At 42.4% G+C, this 19,594-nt stretch overlaps 1 protein-coding gene across 2 annotated transcripts in view; it reads right to left on the bottom strand.

Annotated features, from left to right (window-relative positions):
• The window catches only part of BMP2 (bone morphogenetic protein 2), a 346,349-nt gene that overhangs the window by 284,755 nt on the left and 42,000 nt on the right, over positions 1-19,594 (bottom strand). Inside the window, exons 1-2 of one of the 2 annotated variants that reach the window (XM_087775974.1) lie at positions 19,455-19,593; positions 18,631-18,868 (exon numbers count right to left, since the gene is read on the bottom strand). The gene's annotated coding sequence lies outside the window, so the exon portion shown is untranslated. Of the gene's footprint in view, positions 1-18,630; positions 18,869-19,454; position 19,594 lie in introns of those variants that run through there. The other variant, XM_087775975.1, reaches the window with a different exon arrangement.

Below are 19,594 nucleotides of genomic sequence, written 5' to 3'. Positions count from 1 at the left end.
TCACCATCTCTTCCTTGCACCCCTTCTTCGCCGCTTTCCCCAGGGACGAGGAGGGGGAAATCAGACTTTAAAGAATTCTGCCTCAAATGACTAATAAATTAAGTTAGAATTAGTGTCATTAATGAGAACCTTTTTCAGTATTTATTAGACCGGGGGCTACAGTGACCTCTTATGCTAGGGTTCGACAGTTGCTGCCATGCCAGCATGCCTCATTTCAAGAGTCATGAATAACTTAAAAACGCATATATTTTGGCTGAAGTTTTCTAGGCATGAGTTAGAATTCATAGCGACATCAATGGCTCCTGCATCGTGCAGCTTCCAAGCTTTTTCCGGTTTGAAAAAAACTACTGTGTCACTGGAGAAGTAACCTGTGATCCTATAGTTAAAGTCTATCGGATAATAATGCATGCGCACAAGGCAGCAGAATTACAACGGTACGCCTGATTGTGGCATTTCTTACCTCTGAGAGCTTAACCGTATAACTTTAATGTTGTATTACCATCAGCTCTTTCTATGGGTTCTATTTTACAATGAACTTGCAAATGGCATGTGTAACAAATGATATCTATTGCATTTTATTATTCATCTTTTTCCACATATTGACATTTGAGCTGTAACCAGGGACTTTGCACAGAGCATGTCTGGCAGAAGTGGTGTGTACTGATTAATGTCCTTTCGGTGCTGATATGAAACACATGGGTTATATTAGCAAAGCGATGCATGAAATGATACATTGGAAATTACTTACCTGTTCCATGAACATGACTTACCAAAGTCAGGAATGTTCTAGCGATTAACTCTTACGAATGCATATGGATTAAACCGCTTTTTTTCCTGGGAAAAGGGTCGCAGTATCAACTACCAATAGGCTGCAAAGGGTCAGCCCTAAAATCTTCTGAAGTGGCTTTAACAGTACAGTAGCAACATGGTATATTCAGACAACGAGTAAATTAAAACAAAGGACTATTATTATTCCTGTTCACTCTGACAATTTGAAGTTGTTCGTTCTTCCAGTTTAGGCCATGACTGAAAAAAAAGAATCCCTATAGAAGTCCTTAGGCATATGCTTAACTCCTATTAAAATCAACATCCCACTGAAATTGTTAAAGTTAAGCATGTGCTTAAATATTTTCCTGAATCTGGCCAGTGGGTATTTACTTGCCAAAGTTTTATTTTCTTTATTGATACAATATTAACTCCAAAATGCTGTGGACACAGAAATATTAGCCAAACTTATTAACTTTTTCTGGATTTCTTGGCCTTCTAAAAAAAAAACAAAAAACAAACAAATCTGATCTGGCTAGAAGACTGCCTTATCATTAAACCAACATATTAAATTTCTCTGACAGTAAAATCTATCTATAGACATACAGTAACAACAAATTAACCTCAATCTGACATGAATGAAAACAGTTTCTAAGTGGTTATAGTTCCTAAAACAGAATCTATATGCAATAAATATAATTATTTCACTGAAATTGTTAGCACATGTTTTTCTTTTGCAACAGACATGTTCGCCGTACCATCTTTGTTGTATTGATATGTTCTTTAGTAGCCCATTCTGGGCCTTCATCCTTGATTTAAATTTATCATGACACATTTTTAAACAATAGCAGGAAACCTCACTTATGACTTTAATTATAAAATGGTGTTATAAAATTATATCCACATTTTACTTTTGGCAGTTGGCAATCCTCATTTAACATAAATAACCCTTCTTGGCCTCAGCAGTTCTCTTTGGTTGATTTCAATGCTTACTGTATGTAATTGATATAAAAACACAAGGTTTAGGAAGCAGTTATTGGAACTTGTTAAAAGAAGTAGTCAAGTTCATAAACGCAGTCATTTTGCTGTGTTACATGCCAAGAGAATTAATAATGTACGTTTGGGAATAAGGGAGAAATTCTGGCTTTTTAAAGAAAGACTGATGTAACTACAGTATTCCACTCCTATGTTAATTGTTTGGCTTGCAAACCCATGGCTTTGTTTCTCTTCCACCCACAGCTGCTTCCAATAATCTTCTAAAAACTGACACATACATACACACACATCCACATTATATGCAGACATCCATTTTTAACTACACATACGCACCAATACCAAAATAATTCTGTTGTTCTGTATTAAAGAACAAGAGCAAATATGTGTAAATAAAAGAAAAAGACAATCACATCAGAAGAGGCTGTTCTCAGAAGACTGAAGTTTAGCAATACTAGAGGCGAAGCTACTTCAAGTCGCTTCCCGAAGCAAACTCCCAAGCAACTCACACGAAGGGGCTGATTTTCAACTGAAGACCCCCGAATTTGCACAAAGTCATCTTTGTCTGTCTTACTTTTGCACGCTGGCAGCACTGGTACGTGAACATGCAAGAGAGTTACTTGTCTGCGTAAGCAATTCAGTAACTTCAAAATTGAATCCTCTGATGCAGAGCGGTCACACAAGTGTATGAAAAGTCACCTGTACGTAACGCAGAGATGAAAAAATTAAGCTTAATATTAAAACACAACATCTTCTAACTTGTATTTGACCATCACGTAGCATTACTCACAGGATTAGCTATAAGCATCTACTTAAAAAGACTTTGATGAACCGGAGACAAGAAGCAGCCCAATTCTCAACAGTGCTGGGCCCTCCATAACCGTCACTGAGCTGATGGGAGCCACAAATCGTCCTTCGCTGTTGAAAACCAGTCACTCAGGTTAGGGCCCACTTAAGTTTTTTCGTCTGCCATTTTAAGGACCCAGCTTCAAAAATTCTAACTTACTAAAGCTAATTTATGAGAAAGAATTCAAAAACATTGAGAATGTTACTTTTAAGCTTCCATTTGGCTGATTTATCTCATACCTCAAATAAAAATCGATCTAAGACACAAGAAGGGGACTTTGGGCTTTTTGCATCAGGATCCACCACCTCAGACCAGAAGAGGGATGTGTCCTGCGAGCCAAGTGGCACAACAGGACACAGCCACAGCATAGGACAGCGTTTGCGGACAGCCGGAGATCTGTGATGCCATAGATTGTCACTAACAAATGCCAGATGTGGATGGCTGGAAGCAGAGGCGGCTGGGGAATTCAGAGGAAAGCCGAGATGCTTAAAATGTACGTGCAGTCAGTAGTACGATGGGAGAGCAGGACAGAGGGGCCAGATGTGCGAGTCTCACACAGAAAGAAAGAGACTAGATAGACCTGCAAGACAAAGCTAAATAAAATTATTAAGCAAATGAATGTTTCAATTATGGGCTATTACCTTGGGGTAAAGACTCAGCTTTAGGAACATGGAAGGGACAAATACTTTTCCTGCCTCCTCTGACATACCCACCCCAGCTGTTTTTATACGTCCAAAACGTGATGTAGTTGATATTTGCTTAGTCGAGGGTGTAAATACCTATCAGTCATATATAAACCAGTCTCTCAAGCTCCATCAGGTACCAACATGCCTCCTATCCCTTTCCAGTGAACAGGGAGAACACACCAATACTACCAAAAAGAAGCATCTCTCATCTGTAACTTGCCCCTTCCAACTGGTGCTGGAAGCAAGAGCCAGCCTGGGCCTTTGGCCACTCATTAAACCACTCAGCCAGGAAAGCTCAAGGACACGGGGGTTTCAAAAACTCCTTGCATTCTCCCTTCTTAACCATGCAAGGATAGACACGACCCAGTTTCTGTGACATAATAAAGTTCTTTAAGTAAATCAGTCTTAGGAGTTTTAATTCTTCTCCATCACTGAACTATAACATCCATTTCAACCTCTCAAAACTCATCCCTAACCATCTGAGACCGACTCTAACTGGGGCTCTGCCCAAGAAAGAGGTGCCAGATCAGCCCTGCTACCTGTAGAACACAGGAGGTCCCAAAGCCAGCGGCTCCCACCCTAAAACCAGCACGACAACAGCTGCCGACTCTTCGGTTTAAGTAGTCTAGACTGCCCTCTTTCTTCCTGGGGCATCACCAGGTTTGGGCAAGTGTTAAAAGCAAACCTGAAAAAACAGTGCTAAGGAAGACATCGCTTTTTCCCCCGACTGCCAGGCCCTGAGGTTCAGGCGAGGAGGCCACACATACTAGCATGTCTTTCGCTCTCCCACAGATGTTACAGTGTTTCTGAATAAATAGGAAGCTGCCTGTACCCAGCAGTGGAAGAAATTACTTCAGAGGACGCTGAGACTCACGGGACTTTCACATTTCCTAATATAAACTTTGATTTTGCTATTTTTATTGAAAAGGGGGTGTTCAGCAAAGGGGGTAGTGCTTCCTCCTCACACTTCCTATTGCTATATGCAGTGTTAATACTTTAACCTTATAATTAGGGATGGTCATATTTTGTGGAACCTGAGGTTTTGTAGACCTCTTGAACTTCTGGGGGGGGAATAGGAAGGGGAAGCTACAAAGAATGAAGCTCACTACATCTTTCCTTATAATTTTCTTTTCCCCTGTGAAAGGAGATTCAGGTTTTTTTCTTTTTAGCCATCATAAGACCTATCTCCAACATTTAGTCTAGATACACTTTTGAGGCCAAGCCCTAAATTGCTGCAAACTGTCAGCGTCCCTGGTATCAGTGCTACCGGTGTCTATAACCGACAGTCAGCCGCGGTGTGCCCACCTCCATGCTTGGCAGGGTAAGGGGAAGATCAGTCCGCACTGAGGCATTCACCCATCATTCTGCAGAGATCAACTACTACTTCTTAAAAAAAAAAAAAAAAAAAAAAAAAGGCAAACAATTGGCTTTGGCAGCATTCAGGAGGCATCTGGCCACGAAATCCCAAAGGAAAACTAATCCATCAGAAGAGCAACATTCAGTCAGTTATACTGTTATTGAAAAGCAGATTCCATGCAAATGAAAAAAATGGCATCACAGCTGAGAAACTTAGGTTTCCCGACTTAACCAACAGCTGAAATCAAAACCCAAAGCCACATCCTCAGCTAATGTAAATATGGTGCCACTGAAGCTGATGGAGCAAGGGCTGTCAAGCACATCCCAGTCCCGCTGTAATCCCTTCTAGGAGTGCTGAGGCAGAATAACTTCCCTAACGCACAAGAGAAGGGAACAGTAGCGCTCTGTTTGCATGCTCGGGACAGGAGGCCAGAGTCTGGGGTCTGCAGTGGCATCGGGGCGTTTTCATTCAAGTACTCATCAGAAACAAAGCAATGGACGATGGTAGGCAGCAGAAGTGCTGAAGGAGAAGCAGGACAAAGAATATGTTTGTTGGCTCGCTATCAAAGAGTTGAATCCTCCCTGTTGGCCCAACAGTCTCAGAAGTCAAAAAGCATTTCAACTGAAGTCAGCTTAAAACCTTCTCTCCCATCTTAACTTTAAAACTTAATAGTGAATTAAAGGATTGTTCTACTATAGCGAACAATAGAAAGATTTTTTTAAAGCATCAAGTATTTATCTTTCACATTACTTTTATTTAGGAAATAATTCAACAAAATTGAGGTCAATTCTCAAAAAAACTTTCTAAATCTCTATTTTTACCCTCGGAAGGGGGTGGGATTTTTTGGGTTGGCTTGTTTCGTTTTGGCAAACAAGATATTTATGCCCTTCGAGAGTCCTCTAAATTATGGGGCCCACCTCCTACAGAAGACACTTGCCTGTGTACGCTCTCAGTGCAGGGTACAGCTAATTACACATAAACAAGGACAGCTTTCCAGGTTCATCAACACCTCCGAGCACCTACCCTGTTGCGTACATGACTCAAGGCTGCGCCGTGTCTGCGGGGACTCCCATTTCTCTTGTTAGCCCAATAAATATTCCTTTATATAAATAGGCTGATTTTTTTTAGTTATTCCTCAGCTCCCACCTCCACCCCAGGTATCAGGGAATGGCTGAACAAACACAATTTCCCCCCCCCCCCGAACTTTCTGTGGCAGCATCAGCCCGCTGCTGCCATCGAGAGGTACCCTCGCACAAGGCACATACAAGTTCACTTTTCTCAACGCCATCAGCTTTAAATCCCTCCTTAATTTCAACTTCTGCCATGACGCCTGCTTATCCCTCGTGTGCAGGTGAAAGTTTCGCTAAAAATACATGCATAACATTTTCCTAGATTTCGATTCCTCCTGCTGATTGCTTACCTGACACAGTCTTTGCAGTACTGGTGCCAATCAACAGCACTTCTATAAGCAGTGCTTTCTTTACTGGCTGAAAACTGGCATGACAAAAAGCACTCTACTTCCAGGACCTGGGAGATAGTTCAGCTGCAATTTGTTTTCTAAAGTCTTACAAGTTTTCACTCTTCCACAAAAATAGGCTCTTTTGTAAGTGGAACAAATTGTCCAAAACTCTATAAGCCATCAGGCTAAAGATCCACAGCAAATGCCAAAAGCCAGCCTCTTGGAGAAATTTATTGAACAACAATGTCCTCTGCTGGCAGGAACTAGACTCAACTTGTAACGCTGAATTGCGGTACCTCGCCTGTGATTCTGGAGACATCATCATGAATACATCATTAAATGGCCTGAACAAGAAGCCAAGAATAGAACAAAACCAACACTACAATAAAGTGCTATTTGGATAGTCTTGTCTGGTTTACCTCAGATGAGGACAGAGGTTGGGGTATATTCAATGCATAAACCTCTGATGAGAAGAAATAAATTGGAATATGATTCAAGATTAGCCTATGTGACTTCATGCCCCAGTGAACAGAGCAGCAACATGGAAATGGAATCCAGATTCTCCACTCAACCTTACGGCTTGTCCTCCCTGTGTCTTCAGGCAAATCAGGTCTCTTCCATCTATTTAGATTTTGAAAGCATCAGAAGAGTGAAGACATTATTTGTCCAACTAGACCTTACCACAAAAAGGACCCGAGGTACTTTCAAGAGCACACAAATGACACAGGAGTCTGGGATTTAATTACAAGTGTTACACACATACTAAAGACCAGATTTTCAGAGTGCTCAGCTTCCAAAAGAGGCATACAGGCCCTTACCTGACCCAGGTGCTCCCAGGAACTCTGGTAACAACCTAACTCCTGTTAATCCTCTTTAAACACAGTGGAGTTGACAGCTGCTTTGTTGCGTTCCTCCACGTCCCTAAGTGCTGATTCTGAAGAGCCTATGTTTTGGTGACACTTCCCTAAATACCTGCTCCAATTCTCAAAATAAAGACTAGTGTAGCTGAAACCCAAGTTTAGGTCTACCACACCAGATTGCTTCTGGAAACAGAGGAGAAAAAAAAAAAAAGCAGTCAAAGGGAAACTCTCCATTTTCATTCTTGGCAGGCAGCTGTCCAGTGTTCCTCATACTCCTATGCCTCAAAGGGGCAGTCACACAATCATACATGGAAAAAAAGCTCATGAATCCCAACTATCATCAAAACCAAGCATTGTTACAGTTCTAGGATCTAACCATAATCCTAAAAGCACATAATGACATCCTTTCGCCATCCACAGAGCTTGACAAGTCTGTGAAAATTCAGGAAGGTAAACAAGAATTATCCAACATATTTAGAAAGACCGAACAAACTTTTCGGCTCAGATTCACTTTGTCAGATCCCTTGTGGTTCTGACTATTTGCTCTTTCCAGCTACACAAGCTGGTCGAAGAAAAGCCATTACCTCTCCCAATAAACTTTGTTTTCTTGATATCCTTAGAGTACTGCAGCTACACCACCACTACAACCAGAGTTTTTCTTTCTTCAGCAGCCAATAGAAGAAGTCAGTGGAAGAAACCTCCAACACCCACAAAATGACTACATCGCTGCTTAAGAAAGCAGAAGCCGGGCTCAGCATAAGAGGACGGTGAATCAGTGCAACAGCTCAGAATTGGCAGATTTTAAGTGTCACAACGACGGTATTTTGGCGAGGATCAGCGAAAAACCGCACTGTAAGGTTGTATGAGACAAGGTGATCACAATAAAGGGAGCAAATTTAATTGCGGAAAAAAAGCGGAACCATTTCTAATGATCCTTTAGCTTAGTCACCAGTTCTATTTATATGTTTTAAAGGACCATAAATATTTTTATCTGCACTCAGGACACAAAGAGAGTTTTCCAGTTTCCATATAAAGAAGTCATTTTGGACAGATCAAAACAATAAAGGCACAGGACTCCTGGATGACAGATGCCAGGATGTTAGTAACCATAAATGGTTTTCAAATATGGCCCCATCACCATCCCCCACAGTAGCCCTTTCAAGTGGGAATTACAAATTGCTTACTTGGAGAGGAAATTTCAAACAGGCCACTTATCAAAAAGTGCCAAATAAACCTGTCATTGGGATAGAAGTTACAAACCATTCCTAAACTCTGCAGACATTTCCTGAGCCTGTGAACTCTGATCTTGGCTTCTAATAAACATGACATCAGCTCCCCAGTACTGCAGACACAAGACACATGACCCACCACTATGTTATCGCTTCCTCTGCAGTTTCTTCTAGGATCTGTTCTAAAGCACGACATCAATGGAAGACTTTCTGCTTATTTCAAAATTGGTTTTGGATCAGGTCCTCAAAGGGAGGTCAGAACAAGCACAGCATGGTATCGGTGTGTGAGCTACAAATATTATTGCAAGTATCCACTTAAAAGCAATATTGAGTCCGAGACCTTTGAGGAGTTTTTCAGGTATTGAATTAGTAAGGGGGTTAAGACGAGACTCCTGTTGCTGTCAAAGACTTCTTAACTGCTAACCTCTCATCCTAGAAATGTAACTGAGACTTTAAAAACTCTGATTAAACATGTACATACTGGATGGTTACCGAATAACATCTCAAAACATGTTAAGAATGATTACAACATGCAAAGGCTTCAAACCCTGGAATGACAGTCACCTTGATTTCCAGAGAAATTCTAGGGAAGGATTAAGATAGCTAAAGCTCTACGGTTTACTTTTTCCATGTAGGTACTTCCTTTGCAGACAAGTTTTTGGTTTTGAAACTAAAGTTGGAAAAATAGATTTAAAAGAAAAGTTCCCATTTATCTCTGGGCTGGACACTTGACCAAGAACCCTACCTGATACACCAGACAAAATGGGCCATCAACTCAATAAGCACAGAACTAGGGCTCTCGGAAAAGTAAAAAACACATTATCAAAATAAATATTCCATAGTCTTTACAAGTATCTTATCTAGAAACGGAGCCTCTACTTCTGCCTAATGGACAGACATTTCCTTCATACTTGGATATTCCTAAAACAATTCCAGATCCAACACAGGTCAGAGCTGGCAGGTTACAATATGCAATGAGTAAGAAATTTTGTTTAAAAGCTTTATGATTAACACATGCATCTTGCTGGAAAGGACATCTCCAAAAGCCACCATGAATCCTCAGAGATGGTAAATTATAGCAGATGCAGATCTAGAAAGCTGTCCAGAGTCCTGGGAGCTTGACTGCCCATTTTTCATTTCTGTGTTTTCCTCTTCCATCCTCATCAGTTCAGAACCTGCAATTTCTAAAATTAGGGAAGTCCCATTGGTCTGTATAGGTCAGAAGGGCGAGCTAGCAGCTCCACAGCATAAACCGACCGCCAACATCTCTAGTCGAGCTTAAAGAAGTTGCGCATAAATAGCGTTCTAGCAGAAAGCTGCTAAAACATCCTCAACTCACGGCAGCCTTGGCACGTGGCTAGCCTGCCAGCTGTAATGCAAACGTTTCACCCTTCCCACGGCGGGATGCCACCTGCAGTTCACTGGGACACAAAGAGGAGGCCGCTCTGTGAAAGAGATACACAAGGAGACACCAACGTATCTACCGCTATCACAAGATTGAGCAGGTCCTTGGGAATCTGCAAAGCTCAAAGCCCCTCCGCGCCCTGCTGGTGGGGAAAGGGAAACTCCTCCTTGCTCCTGTAACGGACAAGAAATGCTTGAGTTTCAGGTTGGTGGGTTTCATTCCAAGGACTTTTCTTAGGAAAAGAAACTCACAGAAGGCACAAGATCCCTGGCCTGTGTACGCTGATGATCAAAGGAAATTATCCAGTTTACATTATCTGATTATTTAGCCTTCTAGTTTCAGAGCTGTAAAAATACATGTATCTCCCCAGTACTGAAAAGGACCAGCTATTCTATACCAACATCGTGAATCTGCAGCACTTCAGCAGGAATGCAACGAGCAAATGATGAAACTGGACTGCCAGGGCGGAGAGTGCAAGGGGAGGGAGCGTACAGGAGTCGGTGGTTAGTCAGAACAGCCAGGCAAAGCCATGCTCTTACTAAGGGAGCCAAGTGATCTTTAATGACCAGGAAAAATCCAGTGCTTTGGATTTCATGACTCACGGAGCAGCACAGTTCCTCCTACCAACGTGCTGTGGCATTCATACCCAGAAGGAAGTGTGTCAGCTACTGAGTCACGCAGCTCCAAAGGATTGGCTGTCGCCAATCTAAATACAAACTATGCCCAGCCCTGTTCAGTCCTGACATTACCGTAGCCCAAGGTTAAGCTCATCTCCCAAAAGCTTTCTGACATAAAAACCTTTCTGGTTATAAACAAAATACGATTTCCAAACCCAGGCTACCGGGACCGTGCTTGAAAGCCCAGCAATTTCCCTACCTGCACGTTTAGCCTTTAACATCAAAGCAGCTGCAATACAACCTGCCAAAGGGACTGGAAGCAAAACTGATTGGCCACTTAGGAGCAAACTTTAATATAGGAGCGAGATTTGTGTTTTTACACTACTGACCTACATTTGCAAATCCCTGGAGGTAATTTCGTCCAGCCTATAAAAAGGACGAGCTATAAAGCCAGCTATATTAAGTTGTGATGCAACAGAAAGCACAGCTGTGCTGAACAAAAACAGCCTACGACAAGAGGAGCACACAAAAGCCATGAAGTTCCATGTAGGAAAAACCGATACGTTTCAGCTAACAAAAGAAGAGACTTTTAATTAACTCGTTCTCGTTGAGTGCGGAGATAATTACATTACAGAAACAACCACATTAGTGTAATCAGTTTAGAAGAACCCACATACAGAAACAAAGGATTTTTCAAGATCCACCTATGAAAAAAAGCAGCTCCATTCAAACTGCTTTCACTCTTCCTTTGTTAAATGCATTCATGTGCTTTCTTTTAGAGGAAAAAAGATCCTAACTCCAATTCAGTTTAATCAAATCCTTGAAAGACTACCACAACTTCTGATCCCATTCTTCAGATATTTTGTATTTCTAAGATCATGTCTTTCTTCTATTCATGCAATTACTCAGGAATCTCACCTTTCGCTTCATCAAGGTATATCTCCTTTTCAGCTGCACAGTAAAGAGTGACAATATGACTCGCGTGCACCACAAGGGTTCAAAATGACAAATAAAAAAGTGACAAATAAAATACTGAAACTGGGCAGAGCTAGTTTGATAAAGCCAAAAAATTGGGGTGGGATTTAATTTTTGGGAAGGTGCAGCTCATGCCTTGAGACCTTCAAGGCTTGATAATGGGGGCTTGCCTCAAAAGGGAGTATATTGGTTAGGATGAGTGTATCTGTATCAAACCACGAGGGATCTGCACTGCTTGAACGGCAGCTTTCTTTAGCCAAAACAATAGCCCACCTTTCCAGTGTCAGCCACAGTAAGAGTCACTCACTGTTTGATCTAAGGTCCAGCAACGAGTTCATACCAGGCCAAAGCACAAAGGAACACCTTCAACAGGACTATTCATATCCTTAAGTTGAGCATCTGTTGAAGTGCTTTGCAGAACTGATCCAGAATACATAATCTTACCCTTAGGAAAAAGAGCTCATGTTAAGAGGAGCTCAGGCTAGGAAAAGAGAATCCCCTGATGGTGTGCTCCTTGAGGCCTACCCAAACATGTTACAGGTGCTCAGAACAGAGCTCCTCCAAGAGCAGCCACAAAACCCCTGCCCACACCTGCTTGGTAGAGATGATACGATGCAACAGGAAGGAGGTGTTTTCCATCTGAAGCAACTTGGCTGGAATAGCATCTGCAAGCTTGTAATACCCCAAACAGAGATTGGTACAAGAGCCAGCTCCTTTTGCCCTTAATAAGTTCCACACGAAAGCATGAATGATGTGGACACGACACCAGCACATCCTCAAGTTCTCCTGCCATCTGTACAGTACAGCTGCGCTGGTTCTAATCCCAGATACCCTCACCGCAGAGTCTTCTAGCAGTTTAAGGCCTCTTATGGGGATATGTTCTGTATGAGCAGCGAGTTCCACACTTTGGCTTAAGAGGTACTTTATAAACAGATAATGCTCCAGACAGACTTTATAGTCAGGTACGTTAGAAATATATACTTATTTATGTACACATAAAAATTAGTACTACAGTAGAAGCTGTGTGGCTTCCACTATGTGCTTTTCTTTAGAAAAAAAGTATATAAAACTATTATCATAACCTATTTTTTTTATTAAATAACATTTCAAGGGAAGATCTTTCCTCCCAAATATCATCTTTATATGTAAAAAAAAAAAAAGCCAAATACAGGTGGCTCACACTATTTCATGAACAGGCAATAGTCAGTGTTTATCAAATCCTGAACCTGATGCCAAGCACACCTATCATGGCAGAAACCTTCAGGGCGTGCTGGGCCCAAAGCTCTACCAACCTGGAAAGAAATACAAATTGAACGCTTTGACGCGGGGACAGAGATACCATCGTGGATCTCGCTTCTATCATAAGGCAAGGGCAAGCAGGAGACTCAGACAGGAAAAGCAAGCTTTCCAGAGTCCGAAACAGGCAGCGTGCTGGCTGCCCTAAGAATTAATCATGCAGATGCATACAAAAAGTGGTTACGCCCCACGTCTATCCTGTACGCCCCTAGCATCAGGGAGCGTGGCATACGCTGTCACCAGCCACCATGACTGAGAAGGCCACCAGATGGCCCCTTCCCATGCTGCAGTTATATTCAGTTACAGCCATGTTGCCGTGGCCCCTATTAATAAGGCTGCAGTGGCATCTACTGGTCACAGCCCAGAGAGGCAGGCAGTATTTTTGTCAGCTTCAAAGGTTTCTCATGCGACAGAAGAGCTTTTCAGGCTTCCTTCACAGCTTTTTTTTCTCTCCATTGCTGTTCCTTATTGTTGTTATTTATTATTGTCGCTTTGGAGATGTTACAGCAATGGATATTACAGCTGCCTGTCATCAATGAAGAGGTAAGTAAAAACCTCGGGATATGAATGTATCACTCCAACCAACCCACAGTTGGTCTGTATCCTACCAGTAGTACAACAAAAGTCAGTGCCATTTCATGCCTGGATTAACTGGGCTTCTGAGAAGGCCTATGAGGCCAATTATTTCCAGTCACTGAGCTGGGACATTTGGACCTCCCTTGCTGTTTCTGTCTACCACACTGCGCAATATTTATATTTCTTCAGGTACTCAGAAGGGGCTGCATGAGTGAGAGGCAGGATGTGATTCAGTCACAGGTAGAGAGGAAAAAAAAGCTGAACTCAGGCTGGCATGAACGATCAAACGAGACTTGTGTACATATGTGTCAGTGCAGGAGAGTAGTTTGCCATTAGGGAGTTTCTCTCTTATCAGTGCTCAGCTCTAACTGCAAAGCAAAACTAAACAAGGGCCAAGTTTGAAGACTGCAGTTAAGCATGGTATTACAGCTCTCCGTTTGTAGAGATTCAAGTATCCAACACTCACTTGATCTTACAAAGAAATCAGAGTTTTCTTCTGTCACAGGGAATAATAACTGGTCCAACCGCAAGCGCAAGCACAGGCAAGAAGCCCAACGTTGGGTCAGGGCCAGAAAACGAGAGATGCAAGTAACGCCACTATTATGACACTATTATGCTGTTTTAGTCATCTTCAAAGATGACTCCTTTTTAAAGGAATATTTAAAGCAGTACTTCAAGGCTTGAAAATTTTGCCAGTTTTTAAAGAGCTGTGCCCTGATGAGGTTTTTTTTCTTCTTAAATTAGTTTTTAAGTAAGCAATACAATGTTTGCTGTTGCGTTTGGAACACTCTTGAATCATATTTTCAAATTTTCTTCACTGTTCTCAAAGTCTAGCCTTGCTCTCAGAGGTGAAGCTCTGAGAAACATGAAATAACATGAGGGTAACAATAAAATCATAAGAGTTGGTAATCCAGCCAGAGGCTGGGCGGGGGGAAGAAAAAAACCTACCCTTAGGCACAGGATTCTGCAACATGATTTTTCAGAGCGTTAACTATGCTACAGCTTTCACCCGTCAGTCACAACCCTCATGGGGAACTCCAGGTGCTGCTCAGCCCTTTGGAAAATGCTGCCACTGATCTAGGTGCCGGAATAGAGACAGGAAAGTCTTATTTAAAGCTTCTATTTTTAAAAGGGGGGAGGATAGACACAGTTGCATGTTTGGATGGGAGAACCAAATTTAGCAACACAGCATTTGCATTGATTTCATCAGAAATTATTCATTCAGGAGAGTTGCACAACCCACCTTTGCAGAAGCACTATGCATTGCTTCATAGACAGATGCAGCCTTCTATTCCCCACCAAGTTGTATGGACCAGGGAAGATCTCTTCACTTGAGATCTTCTAATGTAGGCCCACGAGCCTAATGCAGCCAACAAAGTACACTTTTGTGGCCTCCTCAGAGGCAGAGTTGTTGCAAGTCTGCTCTCTCCAGGCCTGTGGCCCAAAGGCCAGGAAACAGGCAGAAGCAGCTCGCAGGGCAGGAGCTCCTTGGAAGCCAGCACAGATCCCACCACCACAAGTCCTCTCTGAACCTCAGGGCTGTATGCCCAAACCCTGCCCTGAAGCAGAGGCACCTGGTACCTACCAGCCTGACCCAGAGCTGGGGGCTCTGCAAGACCTCCCAGACTGGAGCGGGGGAACACCTGTACAACTCTGCCTCTACCACTTGTGGCTCAGAAACACCCGATTTACAACTGAACCAGTTTGCAACCTCCATTCGTTCTTCTTTTTGCACGAACAGAGTAAGGACCCTTTTAGCCCGAGAGGTCCCCCTGTTGCAGCTCCAGTCTCCTTGGGGCAAAAGACGCTTTAGTCAACCTGCACAGACACATAACATTCAGTTTCATTTAGGTCTTGTAAGTATAGCTGTAATATTTGAAGTGTCTAAAAAGGATGAAGAATGACTTAGGGTAGTATTAATATGAACAATTTTAAACTGAAGAGGTCAAACAAAGGTGAGTCTATTTATCTTAAAAGCTTCCATCCAAATAGCCCCGATCCAGCTTCAGATAACATCTCAGAATGTCACTCCAACTGAGAAATAGTATCCTAAGGAAAACAGTTATAATAAGAGCATGTAATCAAACAATTATTTTGAACCCATTCTTTCGCATTCCAGTTTTGGAAGGAATAGTACCAAATCCTATGTTTGCCTTTGGGACTTTTTCTTCACCTGTTCCTACAGCTAAGAGTACAACTGCAAGACATCCCCATCAGACACGATCCAGTACCTTAATAACAGACACAGTCCAGCACACCACAGGACAACACTGTCTAGTTTTGCTCACCCCAAGATCTCAGGATAAAATTTTTTAAACATAAAGGAACACTATATCAAAATTCACAGGACGGAAAACAGAGGCTCAGTTATTCGTTTGGCAAGCAGCAGACTCCAGATCAGCACGCGTAAACCAAACCCACGCGCAGTTCTGTAGGATACAGCCACTTTTTACTGGGAATAACTCATCCTGTTACCGAAAGGCTGTTACAAACAAAAGATGTTCAAGTATTAGTTTCACATACAAGAACTATGATGCGTATGGCCTTGCAGCTAAAGCTCCAGACTCGACATCAGGATTTTAGCCTTAGTTCCATCCTCTGAAAGGCATGTAACTTTGCACAGACCTGTAGCCACACCAGTCCTCGTATTTCCTACTTGCAGAATGAGAACTGCTACTTCTTTTCTTGCATCTGCAACAAGGCTGTCACGAACATGTTAAAATTTGACTTGGGATCTACAAGAAACGCAACACAATACAAGTGCAGACTAAATCCACTGGCCAACTTTTTATATAATGCTGTATCTTGTAGCCTGTAACTTTTAGGTACACAGTCAGGCTTAACTCATAACTTTTACAACCCCACAGCAGGTGTTCAGACTCTAAGGGTGGAGAAGGAAAAGGTATTTCTTTTCATTAACCATGCAGATATGTATTTAAGGGCAGAATTTTCAAAATTGGCCAACATCCACTTGGTATCACCTCCTTGTAGCCCTAACTTGACAGGAGCACAGAAAAGTTAACACCAAGAATTTCTGAAAGTCTTACACCATCTACCACATTTGACCAAAGCCACTAATTATTTTTTTGAAAAAGCCTGAAGGACAGTCCAAACCACCATTTTTTGCTCTGTGTTGCAATCGCTGGACTGAAGGAAGGCAAAAGGCTGAATGGTAAGATGACTTCATCCTCGGTCATGAAAAAGCAGTTTTGCTTGCAACTAAAGCTTTGCAAAGCTTCACTGCTTCAGCCGAAAGCTGTATGACAGAGGTCTGAGTCATTAAATCAGCTGTCTGGGGAATAAACGCATTGTTATGGTCCATTTCAGGCATTATCATCCTTGGTCTGTTCTGTGTAGCAAGACCCCTTCTACTCACCCTTCTCTGTTCCTCATATCGAAGGGGTTTCTGGTACCACTGCTAAATGACTCAGACCTTGCGCTAGACACGTCAGTGTTTCACCATGAGTTGCTTTTCAAGCATGAGACAGCCAGAGACAGAGGGACAACTTTCAAAATCCTTCGGAAGCACCTGTACCCAGAGGGCAGACACACTCTTTGCAAGCTTAACTCATTGTGGATCATTGCTGTCTGCTCTGTGCCAAGGGAAACCCAGTCGCATCAACCTCAGGCCCCAGTTCAGATCTGCAATAGAAGCTTGAACTCTCCTAAACCAAGAGTAAGATTGGGGGATGTATTTATTGTTCCTCTTAATCCAAGTACGGACTCAGATTGGGAGCTGAATTTTTCCAAAGTTTCACATATTTAGACCATGGCTACTGGCTTCATCAACTGGCCAAGGGATACCAAAAGATAAAGTATTACCACCTCTCATCTTGGCCATTTATTACAGAGCAGAATTCAAACACGGAGGCCTACAGATCCACTGTGGTAAAGATCAGCTTTTCCCAACAGATTTGTCAGGATTGCCTGGTACTCGTTCCAGGGTTTGCATTGATTATATATTTTTTTTTTGTCAGTAACGGGGGGGATACAAGAGATACACGCACTATTTCTTCACCTAGAGCAAGTGAAAAATATTTTTATTTAGCACAACAAAAGTCATCCGCCTGCGTTATGCGTCTCAAAGGTCAACTTCAGAAATCACATCACAAAATAACACAAGTTCTCCATGGGGAGAGAAGGCACGGCTCTTTTACATCTCCAGTCTTTGGTTTTGATGCCGTTACGTGAAGGACAGGTCTCTGATGACCAACTACAGGACATGGGGACATGACACTGACATTCTCTTCTCAGCTTTATCAGTGTCTTCGCTTGGCATCTAAGCCAAGATACTCAGCACAGCGACGATAGCTTCTTACCTTCAAGGCTTTAGTAAATTCAAAGGTGACAGATACTTATGTACATCTCTAAGTATTTTAGAAATGTCTTTATGCAGCTTTCACCTCAAAGGCTACACTCGGAGCTCGCCTACTGCCCTCCAAACTCAGGGCAATCTCATGAGCAGTTACTTGAAATAGCTGAAGTGACTAAGCGTCTAATGAGACTCGGGGGAAACACAGCACTTGCAACAAGTTGACGCTGTCTCCCACCCCTCCTGCGGTTCTCTTCTGGATCCGCTTTTGACACAGCCTGACACACCCCAAGTGGGAAAGTCTGCCTGTGGAGAAGGAGGAAGTATTGCAGCTATTACGTGGAGGATGCAAAGAGAATCTAAGTAAGGCAGGTTGGATAGGAATGGGAATTTGGAAAACAGATGCATCTGTGAACTGAAGTGACCCCAACAGTACTTGAAGTTTAATCCTGAGCAATTTTTTTTCCCCATAGTTAGGCAAGATCAATACAGGTATAGAGAGGCCTACCGAGAAAAGAGAAGACACTTTCTCCACACCTCATTTGTTTATAGGAGCAGAAACACAAGAAACAATAGCACCAGTCTTGCATGTCCACTTGGTGATAATTTAAAACACTGGCCTAGAAGTACAGAGGAGCTACAAAAAGTGTACCAGAAGAAGAAATACGTCTTTTACAAAAAAGTGAGTATTTATTATTCTGTCTTTGCCACATTACATTCCCATGCTCTCAAAACATACCTTTGTCTACTAAGAGACTCTTAGCTATAGGCATTTAGTAGACCCTATCTAAACAGATCATGTTGAGTCTTAGCTGCCTCACTCCAAGAATGAAGTCATGTTACCCATATCCAGTAAGCCTCCAAGTCATGTTACCCATATCCAGTAAGCCTCATTCTTGACTACATGAGGGTTTTAGCATATAAACCGATTAAGAAGGTGAAAATGGAGGTTTCCTGTCCTTTTCCATGGGAACTCTGGCAGAGAAAAGTTGTTGCTCAATTAGAGTTTTCCCCACTCACCATCTCAACGAATGAGAGAATTACAGGTCTCCAAATCCGATTTCCTCAGCCTCCCACGAGATAGCTGAAAATGAGTGTGCTGCCTCCATAACATACCTTAACTTTGCAACTCTTCAGAGGTAAACCATCACTGCCTTTAACGCTGTGCGTATGGTCAATGCTGACTGAAAATCCACCTATTTCCCAACACCTACACTTTGCAACAGTTTATGCTAGATTCAAAGAGAACTTACCCAGACTTCTTTGTCTTCTGGCTTTTTTCCAGATCTTTTCCTCTTCATCCAGCTCCTCCAGCATACAGTGAGTACATTTCCCTCTCAAAGGGATCTGACGGACAGGTAACAGAGAGTTTCCTCCAGCAGTCCCAGAGCAGTTCAGAAGGAACATGCGCCATAGCCCTCCTGGCACAGCAGAACAAGGCTGACATCAAACTCCACAGTCTCTTCCTTCAAGTTAGTTATTCACAGGCAACTGCGGGAGGGAAGAAAAAAAAAAAAGAAAAGAGAAAATAGTGCTTGCACTTAGAAGAGGTCAAGACTTGGACCAACCTGGAGATGAGAATCAATGTTTATTAATACTTCTGGCCTGGCAACCCCCTTTGCTTGTATCTGTTATCTTCCAAGCATCTTTTTTGCCCAATTTAATCAAGGGCCTGCAGTTTTTCCCCTCAGAGGGGTGCTTTATTTGTTTAAACAACAGAACACAAGGATTTCTTTCTGAGCTGAGCAGCAGCAGACTCGGCTGTTTAGAAGCTTCCCTGGACCTCTGCATCATTTCTCTGCTTAGGCTGAATAGAGCACCAGGAAAAAGCTTCTTAGCTTTGCACACTAGCCACGTAGGTAAGGCAAAACAAGCTCACATAGCCAGGAGAAGCACACATCAGAATATTCTGGCCCAAGAACAACCTTTTAAGTTTTTCTAATTGCTTTTCCAACTATTGAAAGTAACTCAGAGCTGAATTTCATATTACCCCACGGCCTTTTCCATGAAAAGTTATTTGCTCATCTGCATATATACCTGCATTAAAAAAAACAAACAAACCAAATAGGTGGCTTACCAAACTGTCCTATGAAGATCTAAAGGATCTAAGAGTTAAGGAATTGCCAAGGAGCAGCAAACGCAGAGCTGCTCCGTATGGAGGGATGAGCCAGGACTGGAGGGTGACCCCTTCAGTGCTCTCACCAACCAGAGCACCCA

The sequence above is a fragment of the Nipponia nippon genome, unplaced genomic scaffold, assembly GCF_047370975.1.
Source record: "Nipponia nippon isolate SJK-2023a ecotype South Korea unplaced genomic scaffold, ASM4737097v1 scaffold_4, whole genome shotgun sequence".
Classification (NCBI taxonomy): domain Eukaryota; kingdom Metazoa; phylum Chordata; class Aves; order Pelecaniformes; family Threskiornithidae; genus Nipponia; species Nipponia nippon.
This window is presented reverse-complemented; position numbering and strand designations above follow the sequence as displayed.